Source organism: Aegilops tauschii, chromosome 2 (genome assembly GCF_002575655.3).
Source record: "Aegilops tauschii subsp. strangulata cultivar AL8/78 chromosome 2, Aet v6.0, whole genome shotgun sequence".
NCBI classification, from domain to species: Eukaryota; Viridiplantae; Streptophyta; class Magnoliopsida; order Poales; family Poaceae; genus Aegilops; species Aegilops tauschii.
In genome coordinates, this window is record NC_053036.3 from 353,275,712 (window position 1) to 353,290,183 (window position 14,472).

At 50.2% G+C, this 14,472-nt stretch overlaps 1 long non-coding RNA gene across 1 annotated transcript; it reads right to left on the reverse strand.

The window, feature by feature from the left end:
• Window positions 1-1,816: 1,816 nt before the first annotated feature.
• LOC141042024 (uncharacterized) lies at window positions 1,817-4,985 on the reverse strand. Its single transcript, XR_012203830.1, has 3 exons — window positions 4,885-4,985; window positions 3,268-3,351; window positions 1,817-2,034 (listed from the first exon to the last, which is right to left on the reverse strand). It is a non-coding gene; the product is annotated as an uncharacterized lncRNA (long non-coding RNA).
• Between the last annotated feature and the right edge of the window lie 9,487 nt (window positions 4,986-14,472).

The following is a 14,472-nucleotide window of genomic DNA, read 5'->3' on the forward strand; positions in this document are numbered from 1 at the left end:
GCACCTCGGGCCACCAGCGACGACCTACTCCTCGTCGGGACGGGAGGTTGCTCGCTCTCCCATTGGTGGGCGTCGGCGTCGGCATCATCAGGGAGGGCGTGAAGAATCTCGGCCTTGCAAAGAGGGGAAGTCTCCCCCACCTCTTCCAGGGTCTTCTCCGAGTCCTCCTCCTCTTCTCCCTCTCCGCGGGACTCACCAGAAGACACCTCCATCGGGTTCTGCGCCATAGGAGCTTCCGGAAGCGCCGGCGGCACCAGCCCGCGCGCATGAAAAGTCGGCTTAGAGGCGATGAATTCCTCCCAGTCCCTGCGTTTGAACAAGGGAAGGAAGGCGCTAGGCGGGTACTCCTCGTTCTCTCCGACTATGAGGCGCAGGACGGCGTCCAATTCATCGCCAGGCAGGTCCCCCGGCCTCAGGCGGGTCTTGTTTTCCTCTTCGTCAAGCTCCCAGAGGGAGCGCGCGCGCGCCTGGAGTGGCGCAACCCGCAGCTTCAGGAACTCCCTCAGGAGCATCGCCCCCGTTACCCTGGCCGCCCTCGCGTTGCCCGGCCTCAGGTCGGTCATCATCTGCCCCAACACCAGCGATGCCCGCTCGTCGACAAGCTCCGCCTTGGGCCACCCCCCGTTGGGAGGGGGCGCCGCTGTTGGCAACGCCAGACGCGGGTCGGCGCGCTAAGCATCCATCATGACCCATTTGGATCGGATGTTGTCGGCCCTCTTCCCGGTGCTCGAGATCGAGTTGGCCTTGCCGCACGCGATGAAATTAGCACACCCGGAGGTGTGCTCACCGCTAACACGGAGGAAGAAGAAATGGCGAAGGAGTGCCTCGGACGGCATAACGCCCAGGTACGCCTCGCAGTAGTAGGCGAAGATGGATAGGAGGAGGACAGAGTTGGGATGGAGATGCAACGCCTGCAGCCCGTAGTGGTCGAGGACTTCATAAAAGAAATCAGAGAAGGGAGGAACCAACCCGACAGCGACGCTGCTCGAGAAGAAGGGGAAGAAGGTGCTCCACTCAGGCTCCGGCTCGTCGGAGGCGAGCCGAAGCTCCGTCTTCCCCCACTCATTGCCCTCGCCCGCTGTCAGCAGGCGGACGGAGGCGAGGCTCTTCTCCGTGACGGTGGGCGCCTCGAGGGCCGGCTCATACCAAGCCGGTGTTGAGGAGGTCCTGACCTTGCGCGACGCCATGGGTGGCAGATGCAGAGCAAGGCTGGAGCGGATCTGGAGGTAGCGGTGGCGAGGAGCAAGAAAGGGGATCTGGAGCGAGGCAAGGCAGAAGCAATGAAGGTGAGAACTGCCCGTGCCAGCCTTTTTTCAGGTCAAGCAGTTGCCGAGGCAGCGTGGGGAAGCGGAGACGACCACGTCCAATCAACCGCCACGCGTCGACCGAGGCCGCAGGCTTTTGGGGCCCACGGTGCTCCAAACTTGACCCTTGGCTTCGCCGCGAAGCCAAGCCTGAGCGCACCTTGGGCCCGGGGGCTACTGTCGGCGTTCTGGGAATGGGGGTCCCCAGACATGCCTGCCTGCGGCCCACAGCGTGGCCAAGCAGCAGGCCGTACGGCCCATCTTCGTCAACAAGACACCCAAGACCCTCGCGAGGGTCCAAGCCTCGCAAGGCGGACGACGCAAGACCTCCTCTGGAGTGGCCTAGTGTAATGCCCACGATGCGGCTATATCTCCCACGTGTCGAGGCACGACTTAGAGGCATAACCGCATAGTGGTTTTGTCGCAAGAAGGGTCATCTTCACACAATCCCATGTAATGAACAAGAATGGGATAAAGAGTTGGCTTACAATCGCCACTTCACACAATACATAAATATCATCATACATCATCCAAAATACAATCATATAGACCGACTACGGTCAAAATCCAGATGAAAATAAGACAACCCCAAATGCTAGATCCCCGATCGTCCCAACTGGGCTCCACTACTGATCATCAGGAAAAGACACATAGTAACGACCACGTTCCTCGTCGAACTCCCACTTGAGATCAACGCCATCGTCTGCACTGGCATCGTCAGCACCTGCAACTGTTTGGAAGTATTTGTGAGTCACGGGGACTCAGCAATCTCACACCCGCGAGATCAAGACTATTTAAGCTTATAGGACAAGGAGGTGCAAAGAGGTGGAGCTGCAGCGGCAAAAACATATATGGTGGCTAACTTGCGCAAATGAGAGCGAGAAGAGAAGCAATGGAACGGACGTCATCTAGCAATGACCAAGAAGAGGTCCTGAACACCTACTTACGCCATACATAACACAGACCGTTTTCACTTCCCGGACTTCGCCAAGAAGAGACCATCACGGCTACACACGCACTTGGTGTATTTTAATTGGGTCAAGTGACAAGTTATCTACAACCGGACATTAACAAATTCCCATCTGCCTCATAACCGCGGGCACGGCTTTCGAAAGATAATACCCTGCAGGGGTGTCCCAACTTAGCCCATCATAAGCTCTCACGGTCAATGAAGGATAAACCTTCTCCCGGAAAGACCCGATCAGTCTCGGAATCCTGGTTTACAAGACATCTCGACAATGGTAAAACAAGACCAGCAAAGCCGCCCGAATGTGCCGACAAATCCCGATAGGAGCTGCACATATCTCGTTCTCAGGGCACACCGGATGAACACTACGTACAGCTAAAACCAATCCTCGAGTTTCCCCAAAGTGGCGCTACAAGTGGCTCTAGTTTGGACCAGCACTCAGAGGAACACTGGCCCGGGGGTTTAAATAAAGATGACCCTCGGGCTCGCGAAAACCCGGGGGAAAAGGCTTAGGCGGCAAATGGTAAAACCAAAGTTGGGCCTTGCTGGAGGAGTTTTATTCAAGGCGAACTGTCAAGGGGGTCCCATAAATCACCCGACCACGTAAGGAACGCAAACTCAAGGAACATAATCCCGGTATAACAGTAACTAGGGCGGCAAGAGTGGAACAAAACACCTGGCATAAGGCCGAGCCTTCCACCCTTTACCAAAATATATAGATGCATTAATTAAATAAGAGATATTGTGATATCCCAACATATCCATGTTCCGACATGGAACAAACTTCAACTTCACCTGCAACTAGCAACGCTATAAGAGGGGCTGAGCAAAAGCGGTAACATAGCCAAACAACGGTTTGCTAGGAAAGGATGGTTAGGGCTGACATGGATAAAATGGGAGACATGATATAGCAAGTGATAGGTAGCGGAGCATGGCAATAGAGCGAACAACTAGCAAAGCAAAGATAGAAGTGATTTCGAGGGGTGGTCATCTTGCCTGCAAGATTCTCAGAGTTGTCGAAAGCTTGATCCTCGTAAGCGTACTCGACAGGTTCCTCGTTCATGAACTCGTCTCCCGGCTCTACCCAAGACAAGAACACAAACAAACGGAACCACAATCAACAACGAGAAATGCGCAAGCAACATGATGCAAAACATGTATGATATGCAAGATATGATATGCGATGCATATGCGTGCTCCGGAAGGAAAATGATGAACATGGCAGTAACTTGGCAAAACAAGTATGCCACTGGAAAGATGAGATGATTTCGGTCGAAATCGATATAAAGATCACAAGAATCGGATGCACGGTTTGCAAATGGCAAGCAAAACAAGAATGACACTAATCTGCGATAAACAGCAAGATAGCACTTAAAATGCAACAAGTAACAATGCTACAGCACCCCAACATAGCAACAAAGCACATGGCAGTAATCTACAGGAGATGCTTGGCAAAAGATGAACACTGAGCTACGGCTAGTTCACAACATATCAAGCTCAAACAAGCATGGCAAAAGTGCAAAAGATTACAGGTTCACAGACTTGGTGAAAAACTGGACATGGCAGAAATCATCATCAGGTAGCAATGTTCAGAGCACGAAATCAACATGCTACAGGAACTTAACATAGAAAAACAAGGCATGGCAGTGTTCTACTAAATGCACATGACAAAAGTCCCTTACTGACCATAAGCCAAAAAGGATCAGAAGATATGATGGCAAGCATGTAAACATAGCAAGTTTCGTTATCAGGTTTCAGACTTGGCAGAAAACAGAGCATGGCAGAAATATTAATATGTAGGCCTATTTGTGAGCTTGATGCACTCACTACAGAGAAATGCATGACAAACCAAGCATACCTACAGCAAGATGGAATGTTTATGAAGCTATCCATGGCAAGAACAATTGCATAGCATGTATGGATCAACTACAATAAGCTTGGCAAAAATGCATATCATGTTAAGAATCTGCCAGAAATATTTTATAGCAAAAGTAGAGCAAGATTGAGTCATGCTATGGCACTCCATTATTGTAAACAATTGCAGGAATGGATCAACTACAACTATATCTACAAAACATCCTTACTGAATATCTCCAAAATATGCATGGATCTCTCTGTAGCATCAAGTTTACATGGCAACAAAATTACAGCAGACAAAGACTTAGAGAAATCACTGTCCCTGAAATCAGAAATATTACGGGGCCTACTTTGCATGCTTGTGCTAGTCACGACAGAGATCACAAAAATACATGAACTATACCACTGGAAAGATGGCATGGCATACTTGAAAACACATGTACAGCTCATGCTCAAAAGATGCACAGAATAAATGATACAAAAATGACAAATCTCCAAGTTCTGTTAAGAACCAGAGAATAACAGCAACTAGCCCTCTTCCAACGAAGATTTGGGCATTAAGATGACCTCTAATGAACATGGTGCAATTGAACAAAATGAAGAGCATCACGAGTCGAACAATTTGACATATCACACGCGCGAATTGGAGCTACATGCACAAAATTATCGCATCTCGAACAGGAGCACATGCTGAAGATTACTGGGGACTTAGAAGAAATTTGAGGGGGATTCGAGAGAAAGTCAACGGGCACGTACGCTCGATCCAGATCGAGCGCTCGAGCTCGAGCTCGAGGCCGACGGCGGCGAGGCAGGGCCGGCGGAGCCCGGCGCGGCGAGGGGAGGAGGCCGGCGGCGAGCACGGGCGGCGGAGGAGGGGCGCCGGCGGCGGGCACGGGCGACGGAGACGGGGCGCCGGCGGCGATGGCGCGGCCGGCCGGCGGCGATGGCGGCGGCGGCGGGGCCGGCCGTCGGCGGGCGCGCGGGGAGGCAGCGGACGGGGCGCGGGCGCGGTGGAGCGGGCCGAGGGGGCCGGGGACGGGCCGGCGGCGGCGGGAGGACCCGGCGGCGACACGTGGCGGCGGCGGGGCGGTTGGACGTGTCCGGCGGCGGAGTGGGACGAGGGCTAGGGTTAGACTGCGGTTGTATTTCGGGATGCCCACATATTTATAGGTAGAGGGAGCTAGGAGGCTCCAAATGAGGTGCGGTTTTCGCCCACACGATCGTGATCGAACGACCTAGAGCATGGAAGAGAGTTTGGTGGGTTTTGGGCTGGTTTGGAGGGGGGTTTTTGCTGGACACTCAAATGGACTTTGCGGATGCCCGGTTAACCGTTGGAGTACCAAACGACCTCCGAATGGAATGGAACTTGACCGGTAGACTCCGGGTGGTATATGAAGACCACTTGACAAGCTTCGGTCCATTCCGAGAAAGTTTGACACACGCACACGAAAGAAAACAAGAGGGGTGCACCGGAGGAGATAGGAGCGCCGGATTGGAAAACGGACAACGGGGAAAATGCTCGGATGCATGAGACGAACACGTATGCAAATGCAATGCACATGATATGAAAATTCATGACATGACAAAATACAAAACGAAAGACAAAACCCGACAACGGAGGGAAAAGCATATCACATAGCCGGAAATGGCAAGAGTCGGAGTTACAAATATGGCAAGTTACATGCGGGGTGTTACACCTAGCCAAGCAGGCTCACGAGGAGCGGAGATATCAAGGCGAGGCAAACCTCACGAGGCTCTCGTGACGTGAGCCTTGACGAACGGTGCCAGGCGGGTGCCGGTGCGCAGCGTCCTTATGTCCTCTTTGGTGCTAAGGAGGCCAATGCAGGCGAAGAGTACCGAGGCATCAGGCAAATGTTGCCATATATGGTCAACGAGACCAAGACCAAGAGGACGGCAAGGCGGAGGTCATCGTGGACCCCAAGACAGCGTCACCCTAGGGCTTTTTGCAGGCGAATACCGCTTTTGTCAGGATAGCTTGTACTAGCTGTCCCCCTTCAAATTTGCCCACCGTTGTTGGCTCCCTTCCCGCTCGATATTTGGGGAGAGGACCAGGGCCTATATAAATAAGACTAGCCGCCATAGTAGAGGCAACGGGATAGATCATCGAATCCTCACGCCACAAGTTCATACGCACAAGAACACCTCAACCTCAGGAGGTTGTTCTCCTCTTGTACTGTTCATCATCAGCCCAAGAGGCAATCCACCACCACCACACTGGAGTAGGGTATTACACCACAATGGTGGCCCGAACCAGTATAAACCTCGTGTCTTTCTGTGTTGCGAGTTTGTCGAGTTCGTCCGCGAGATCTTAGTGAGCCAGAGCGTAGATCGGTAGGAGGGAAAGACTTCGCGCGCACCCCAGTGTTCGAACCTTAAGGGTTTGCCGGAACCCCACATCCGATAGTGGTGGAAAACTTAAAGTGTTTGTTTTGTGATGAGGATGAAACAGTTTGTCACCTATTCTTTGAATGTGTGGTTGCCAAACAAATATGGAATGATGTTTCTGACTCCTTTGAGTTTAGTAGTCCTAATAATATGACTGAATTATCTTCCTTTTGGAACCTGAATAACAAGAAATCTGTTGTTAATATTGCCTGTGTTGCTACCATTTGGGGCATTTGGACTATGCATAATGACATGTGCTTTCAGAGCGCGCCGTGGACAAGCACCCGTGCAATCTTGGCAAGGATCAGCTCATCGCTACATCAATGGAAGATTCTCTATGTGGGCGATCAATCGGTGCTGCTGAGAAGATGCATTCAACTCCTGGATTGACGAAGAGGCGAGCTGCTCAGGATTGCGTGGGCATTGGGCTGAGAGCTTGCCTGAAGAGGACCCGAGGCGAGGCGCTGAAGGCTCATTCAGAGTGAAGGAATGTGATCCCCTGCATATCGTGGAATGCCTCTGTCTTGGCTCGGGCGAGGGCTGTAGTCTGTCTGTTCTGATAGTAGACGCTTTCCATTTTGGTAGTTTTTGTTGTAGCTATGTCGCGCGAATTTGAACTTTTTAGGCCGTAGTTTTCTCCTGCTTTCAATTTACTCTTGTCTGCCACTCTCGGGTACGCCCGATTGCTTGTAACAGTCTCTGTTGACTTTCGCTTTGCTCCGTTTCTAATAAAAATGGGGCGCGGGGAAACCCCTTTGATAAAAAAAAATCCGGAACGCTCCAACACAAAGTGCTTGCCAAAGGAAAAAGTGTAAAAAGGAAAGGTAAAAATCACCATGACTCTTGTATAAGGGTAGAAGGTAACAGTAAAAGATAGGCCCTTCGCAGAGGGAAGCAGAGGTTGTCATGCACTTTTATGGCTGGATGCACAAAATCTTAATGCAAAAGAACGTCACTTTATAATGCCGCTTGTGATAAAGACCTTTATTATGCAGTCCGTTGCTTTTATTTCTTCCCTATCACAAGTTCGTATAAAGCTTATTTTCTTCGCAATATATCATACATATTTAAGGAGCAATTTTTTTATTGCATGCACCGATGACAACTTACTTGAAGGATCTTACTCAATCCATAGGTAGGTATGGTGGACTCTCATGGCAAAACTGGGTTAAGGAATGTTTGGAAGCACAAGTAGTATCTCTACTTGGTGCAAAGAATTTGGCTAACATGAGAGGAAAAGGCAAGCTCAACATGTTGGGTGATCCAAGACAATATAACGTTTCGGATATAGGAAAACATAACCCATTAAGTTGTCTTCCTTGTCCAACATCAACTTTTTAGCATGTCATATTTTAATGAGTGCTCACAATTACAAAAGATGTCCAAGATAGTATATTTATATGTGAAATCTCTCTTCCTTAAAAATTCTTTCATGAATTGTTCAAGTGACCAATACAATGTTTGCTAACCTTCAATAAATTTACCACCTCTACTTCTTATATGTAAAGTCATTACTCCCCATGGGATAAGCGTATGAAACATATATAATTTCAGATTTATGATATTCAATTCATTCAACGATTTACTCATAGGATATAAGTGAACCACATGAGTAAATGACAAACTACTCCAAAAAAAAGTGAAGATCAATCAGTAGTTAAATAATTATGTAGCTATGTGAAGACTCTCTCTCATTTAAGAATTTCAGATCTTGAGATATTATTCAAACAGCAAGCAAAACAAAATAAAACGACATTTCAAGGACAGCACTCATCATGTGAATAAGCAAAAACTTAGGCTCAACCGATACTAACCGATAATTGTTGAAGAAGAAAGGTGGGATGCTGTGACGCCCGGATAGTTAAGCTACAGTAACCCTCTGCTAATGATGTCACGTCACCTCGGTTACCGTTGATAAACTCGCGTTGATTCAAAATCGATTCAAATTCAAAATCATGTCAAACGGTAAAGGTTTTCAAATATTAAAACTAAATGTTCGGGTGGAGCCAAATAATCCATAAAGAATATTGATGAAGAAACCACGCTTTTTATAAAGTATTTAAATAGACTATAATAAATAAAATCAACGACAAAACTATTATTTGAATACTCTTAACATAATAAACAAGATACAAATTACTTTATTTAAGTGCTAAATCATTTGTGGCAGTGACATAAGTTGTAACACTATTTTAGGTGTCACTTATATGTTTCATAAAACTAAGATAAAAAGGAAACTAAAATGAAAACAGAAAAGAAAAGGAAATAAATAAAACAGAAAATTAAAAGGTTAAAAGGCCTATTCTACTGGGCACTATGGCCCAACAAGCAAACTGGCTGGCCTAGCCCACCTCGCTCGATCCCCTCCTCGCGCTACAAAGGACAGGGGAGGGCGTGGCGGCCATCCGCCGGCCACGGCAGCGCCAGGTCGTGCGTGGCGCCAAGCGCCATCCCCGGCCTCCCCGACGCCTTCAAGGCATCCCTCGCGGCCTCCCAAACCCTAGCAACCCCATTCTCCCCCTCTCGCCCGAGATCCTTCTCCCCGCACACACACCCGAACACCCTCACCGCCATGGCCCTCGTCGATCCCGTGGTCACTGCCCTCCCCGTCGCCTAGGACTGTGCCAGGAGCTCCTCCCGCCTCCGCTGCTTCCTCTACGCTGAAGGACGCGAGCCGAGTGCCTCTGCTTCGATTGGATCGAGGTCATTTTCAACCTCCGCCCCGCCGCTCGCCGTCTTCGATTCGGCCTCACCGGAGCCTCCCCAAGCCCACTTTGCTCACTTACAGGCTCGATGTGAGCCCCTCCCCCGATTCCCCTTCTTTCCCCCTTCGATCCGTGCCCGTAGTGGTCACCCCGTGAGCTCCGTCCGCCATGCCCGATGGAGCTCAGCGTCCGCGCGCGCTTGCGTACTGCTGCTGCTCCTGGCTGCGCCCTCCGTGGCTCTCCGCCGTGCCCCCTGCCCAGCCCGCGCTCCTACGCGCGCCCGAGCCGTGCCCTGCTACTATCGTTTCTGCTGCGCTGCTTCTACTTGCTGCTGATGCTCCTGCTGTTGCTGCTGTGCCGCTGCTGCTACCCGCTTGTACTGTTGTTGTTGTTGCCGCTAGCCGCCGCTCACCGGCTCGTGTGCGCTGCTGCTGCCTCCGCATGTTGCTAGCTGCGCCGCTCTCGCTGCTTGCTAATGTTGCTAGCGCTGCTGCTACTGGCGGCTGCTGCAGCTACTGGCGGCCATGGCCATGGCCGTGTGCTTTGTGTACAAAGCCGTATGGCTGCCTGTGCCTCTGGCCGGCCATGTGCATTTTAGATTAGGTGCTAATTAACACTAGTCAGATTAGTTGCTACCCTATGACACGTAGGTACCATTTAATTAGGTTAGTTTTACTTATTGGTTTTGGTACAGCCTATGGCAAACGGGGCCCAGCCCTAGAACATTTTATATAAAAAAGTATTAAAAATAAATAAATAATTAATTAATAATTAAAATATTAATTAATTAAAGAATTAATTAACTTTATTAATCTTGATTAGATTAGCCTAATCACTAATTAACTTAATTAACCCTGATTAGCCTCATGAGTCAATGACATGCGGACCCCACATGTCAGTTTGACCCAGTCAACACCTCTGTTGACTACTGATGTCATGCTGACGTCATGTTAATGCAGTAATGCTGATTTCGAATTAATCTAGAAATAATAGTTTAGAAAATGATTTAAAAACTTTAAAAATTAATATAAAATAATCCGTAACTCGGATGAAAATACTTTGTACATGGAAGTTGCTCAGAACGACGAGATGAGTCCGAATACGCAACCCGTTCGTCTGCCACACATCCCTAGGATAGAAAACATGCAACTTTCTCCCTCCGGTTCATCTGTCCGAAAACGCGAAACACCGGGGATACTTTCCCGGATGTTTCCCCCCTTCGTCGGTATCACCTCCTACCGCCTTAGGGCCCACCTAGCACCGCTCATTGTCATGTCATGCATCTTCATGCATATGTTTGCATTATATTTATTGTTTCTTCGCCCTCTTCTCTCGCTAGACACCGAGACCGACGTCGCTGCTACCCAGTACGACTACGATGTTGACGACCCCTCCTTGTTGGCTGAGCTTCTAGGCAAGCTCCCCCCCCCTTGATCACCAGATATCGCCTATTCCTTCTCTCTACTGCTTGCATTAGAGTAGAGTAGCATGTTAGTGCTTTCGGTTAATCCTATTGTGCTGCATAGCCTGTCATTGTTGCTACAGTTGTTACCCTTACCTGCAATCCTAAATGCTTAGTATAGGATGCTAGTATTCCATCAGTGGCCCTACATTCTTGTCCATTTGCCATGCTATACTACCGGGCCATGATCACTCGGGAGGTGATCACGGGTATATACATACATACATAATATATGATACATGTGGTGACTAATGTGGGGTCGGCTCGTTGAGTACCCGCAGTTGATTCACGGATTGGGGGCTGAAAGGACATACTTTCCCGACGGCCCTTTGAGTGGATCTTTGTGGCGGAGCGACAGGGCGGGTTGAGACCACCTAGGTGAGAGGTTGGCCTGGCCCTGGTCGGCGTCCGTGATTACATCAATTAACACGCTTAATGAGATCTTGGTATTTGATCTGAGTCTGGCCACTGGCCTATATGCACTAACCAACTACGTGGGAACAGTTATGGGCACTCGACGTCGTGGTATCAGCCGAAGCTTTCTTGACGTCAGCGACTGAGCGGCGCGGCTGGATTGGACCGTAAGCCTACGCTTGTATTAAGGGGGTTAGGTCTACTTCCGGCCGCCCTCGCAACATGCAGGTGTGCAATGGGCGATGGGCCCAGACCCCTGCACGCATAGGATTTAGACCGGCGTGCTGACCTCTCTGTTGTGCCTAGGTGGGGCTGCGATGTGTTGATCTTCCGAGGCCGGGCATGACCCAGGAAAGTGTGTCCGACCAAAGGGGATCGAGTGTGCTGGGTAATGTGGTGCACCCCTACAGGGAAGTTTATCTATTCGAATAGCCATGATCCTCGGTAACAGGACGACCCGGAGTTGTACCTTGACTTTATGACAACTAGAACCGGATACTTAATAAAACACACCCTTCCAATTGCCAGATATAACCCGGTGATCGCTCTCACACAGGGCGACGAGGGGAGGATCGCTGGGTAGGATTATGCTATGCGACGATACTTGGTGAACTTACCATCTACTCTCTTCTACATGCTGCAAGATGGAGGCTGCCAGAAGCGTAGTCTTCGACATGACTAGCTATCCCCCTCTTATTCGGGCATCCTGCAGTTCAGTCCACCGATATTGCCCCTTTACACAGTTACTCATGCGTATGTAGTGTAGATCCTTGCTTGCGAGTACTTTGGATGAGTACTCACGGTTGCTTTTCTCCCTCTTTTCCCCCTTTCCTTTCCTCTCGGTTGTCGCAATCAGATGCTGGAGCCCAGGAGCCAGACGCCACCGTCGATGATGACTCCTACTATACCGGAGGTGCCTACTACTACGTGCAGGCCGCTGACGACCAGGAGTAGTTTAGGAGGATCCCAGGTAGGAGGCCCGCGCCTCTTTCGATCTGTATCCCAGTTTGTGTTAGCCATCTTATGGCAACTTGTTTAACTTATGTCTGTACTCAGATATGGTTGCTTCCGCTGACTCGTCTATGATCGAGCACTTGTATTCGAGCCCGAGGCCCCTGCCTTGTATTATAATGCTTGTATGACTTATTTATGTTTTTAGAGTTGTGTTGTGATATCTTCCCGTGAGTCATTGATCTTGATCGTACACGTTTGCGTGCATGATTAGTGTACGATTGAATCGGGGGCGTCACAGATGCCTACCGGGGCATCCCCAAGCTTAGATGCTTGAGACTTCTTGGAATATTATCTTGGGATGCCTTGGGCATCCCCAAGCTTGAGCTTTTGTGTCTCCTTAATTCCTCTCATATCATGGTTTCCCTAAATCTCAAAAGCTTCATCCACACAAAACTCAACAAGAATTCGTGAGATAAGTTAGTATAAACAAATGCAAAAACCTTATCATTCTCTACTGTGGCAAATCACAAAAATTATTATTCAACATTGCATACAAAATGTCTCTCCATATTTAATACTCCTATCCTCAAATAGAATCATTAAACAAGCAAACATATGCAAACAATGCAAACATAACAGCAATCTGCCAAAACAGTACAGTCTGTAAAGAATGCAAGATTCATCATACTTCCCTAACTCCAAACATTTTGAAATTTTACCACACTGTAGAAAATTTATCAGAGCATATTATGGAAAAAAAATCAACATTTTATCATATTCTGACTTTTCTACGGAATTTTCGCAACAGCGATAAACTTTCTGTTTTGAAACAGCAACATGTATACTTGCAAAATAAGCATGGTAAAGGCTATCGTTGACATTTTTACTGAAAATAAAGATGCAAAACATTATTTTAAATAACATGAAGCAAATCCTAACAAAATAAAATGACGCTACATGGGTTGGCAGGCTCTTTTCAGCCAAGGGACGCCACGTGGTTCGCAGGCGGCGAGCGGCCGGCCCGCAGCTCGGCGCACGCGCCAACAGACTCCCGCCTTCTAACTTCAAAAATTTCGCCAAGACGGCGCGCCCAACCGAAGCTGGCCCCCAGCTGCTGGCTCGTCAAGATAAGAAGCTGACCGAGCTTCTCGACCTCCACTTAGCCTCGAAGCCCAACCAGCTTCGGGGACTAGTATCGGAGTAAATGACCACGGGTAGCCTAACCGACTCCCCCTAGCTCTTTGAAAATTATCAGGCCGTTCAGGCCTTCAAGCATACAAAGCATAGGGCCGCCTTCCCCCGGCCGGCTATCCCCAGGGCTGACTCCCAGAAGGCGACCCGGCCCCAGAAACCTCCTCCAAGAAAGATACGAGATGGCCGACTCCAGGAAGCCGGCCCCAAGAAGACCGACTCCCAGAAGCCGGCCACGAAGAAAGCCGGCTCCCAGAAGCCGGCCAAGACTGCACCCACCAAGACTGTACCCACATAGCGGCGGTACGATGGGGTGTGGCCACAGTACAGCCCACTACCCCCGAATCCCGGAGCAGGCATGGCCACAGGGCGCCGCTCGGGCCAGCCATCCCCCGTCCGGCGCGGCACTGTAGCCATGTTGGCCTCGATGTCACCCACGACAGGTGCCAGTACGGCCCGTGGGCGGCGGGCCCCTTTGCCAGAGAGACATCTGAAGACGGCCCGGCCTACTCTAGTCGGCCAGGGATGTGGCCGGCTCCCAATAGCCGGCTACCTCCTCCCTCGGAGCATGCGCCCCATTAAGGAGACAAGATGAGGTAAGGCTACAGTGAGAGCTCGCAAGGCAGCAACACTATAGCCACGCTTACCTCAACAAAGCCCTCGTCATCAGAGGCGAGGCAACAGTAACCAGCCGCAGACAAAGCCCCCAAGCGGTGGGGCCGGCGTGCCGGCCAAGAAGCCGGCAGCCGGCGGGACCCACCAGTCGGCGGGCCCCAGTGACCGGCGGAGAAGCTGGCGAGCATAGACACTGACGGCTGGGACCCGCGCCCAGCCGGATTACCATTGTACCCCTGGGGGGTTGGCCTATATAAACCCCCCGGGACACCCATGCAAAAGGTTGGTCTAAGAGAGTTTCACACACCACATAGAGAGAAAAGGAGAGCTAGCCTTGCCCTTCTTCTTCCTCTAGCCAGACAGCTCAAGGAGCACTTGTAGCTACTTGTATTGATCTAGTGATCATGCGGAGACCCCGCAGAGCAGGACTAGGGGTGTTATCTCCACGGAGAGCCCCGAACCTGGGTAAGATCCGCCGGCGTGCATGTCTTCGCCTCATCCCATTTCCAGGTATCGGCGACGTCTTACTGGCTCCCACAATGATAAGCCACCCGTTGGCATATGTCACACCTACCACCCGACATTTGGCGCCCACCG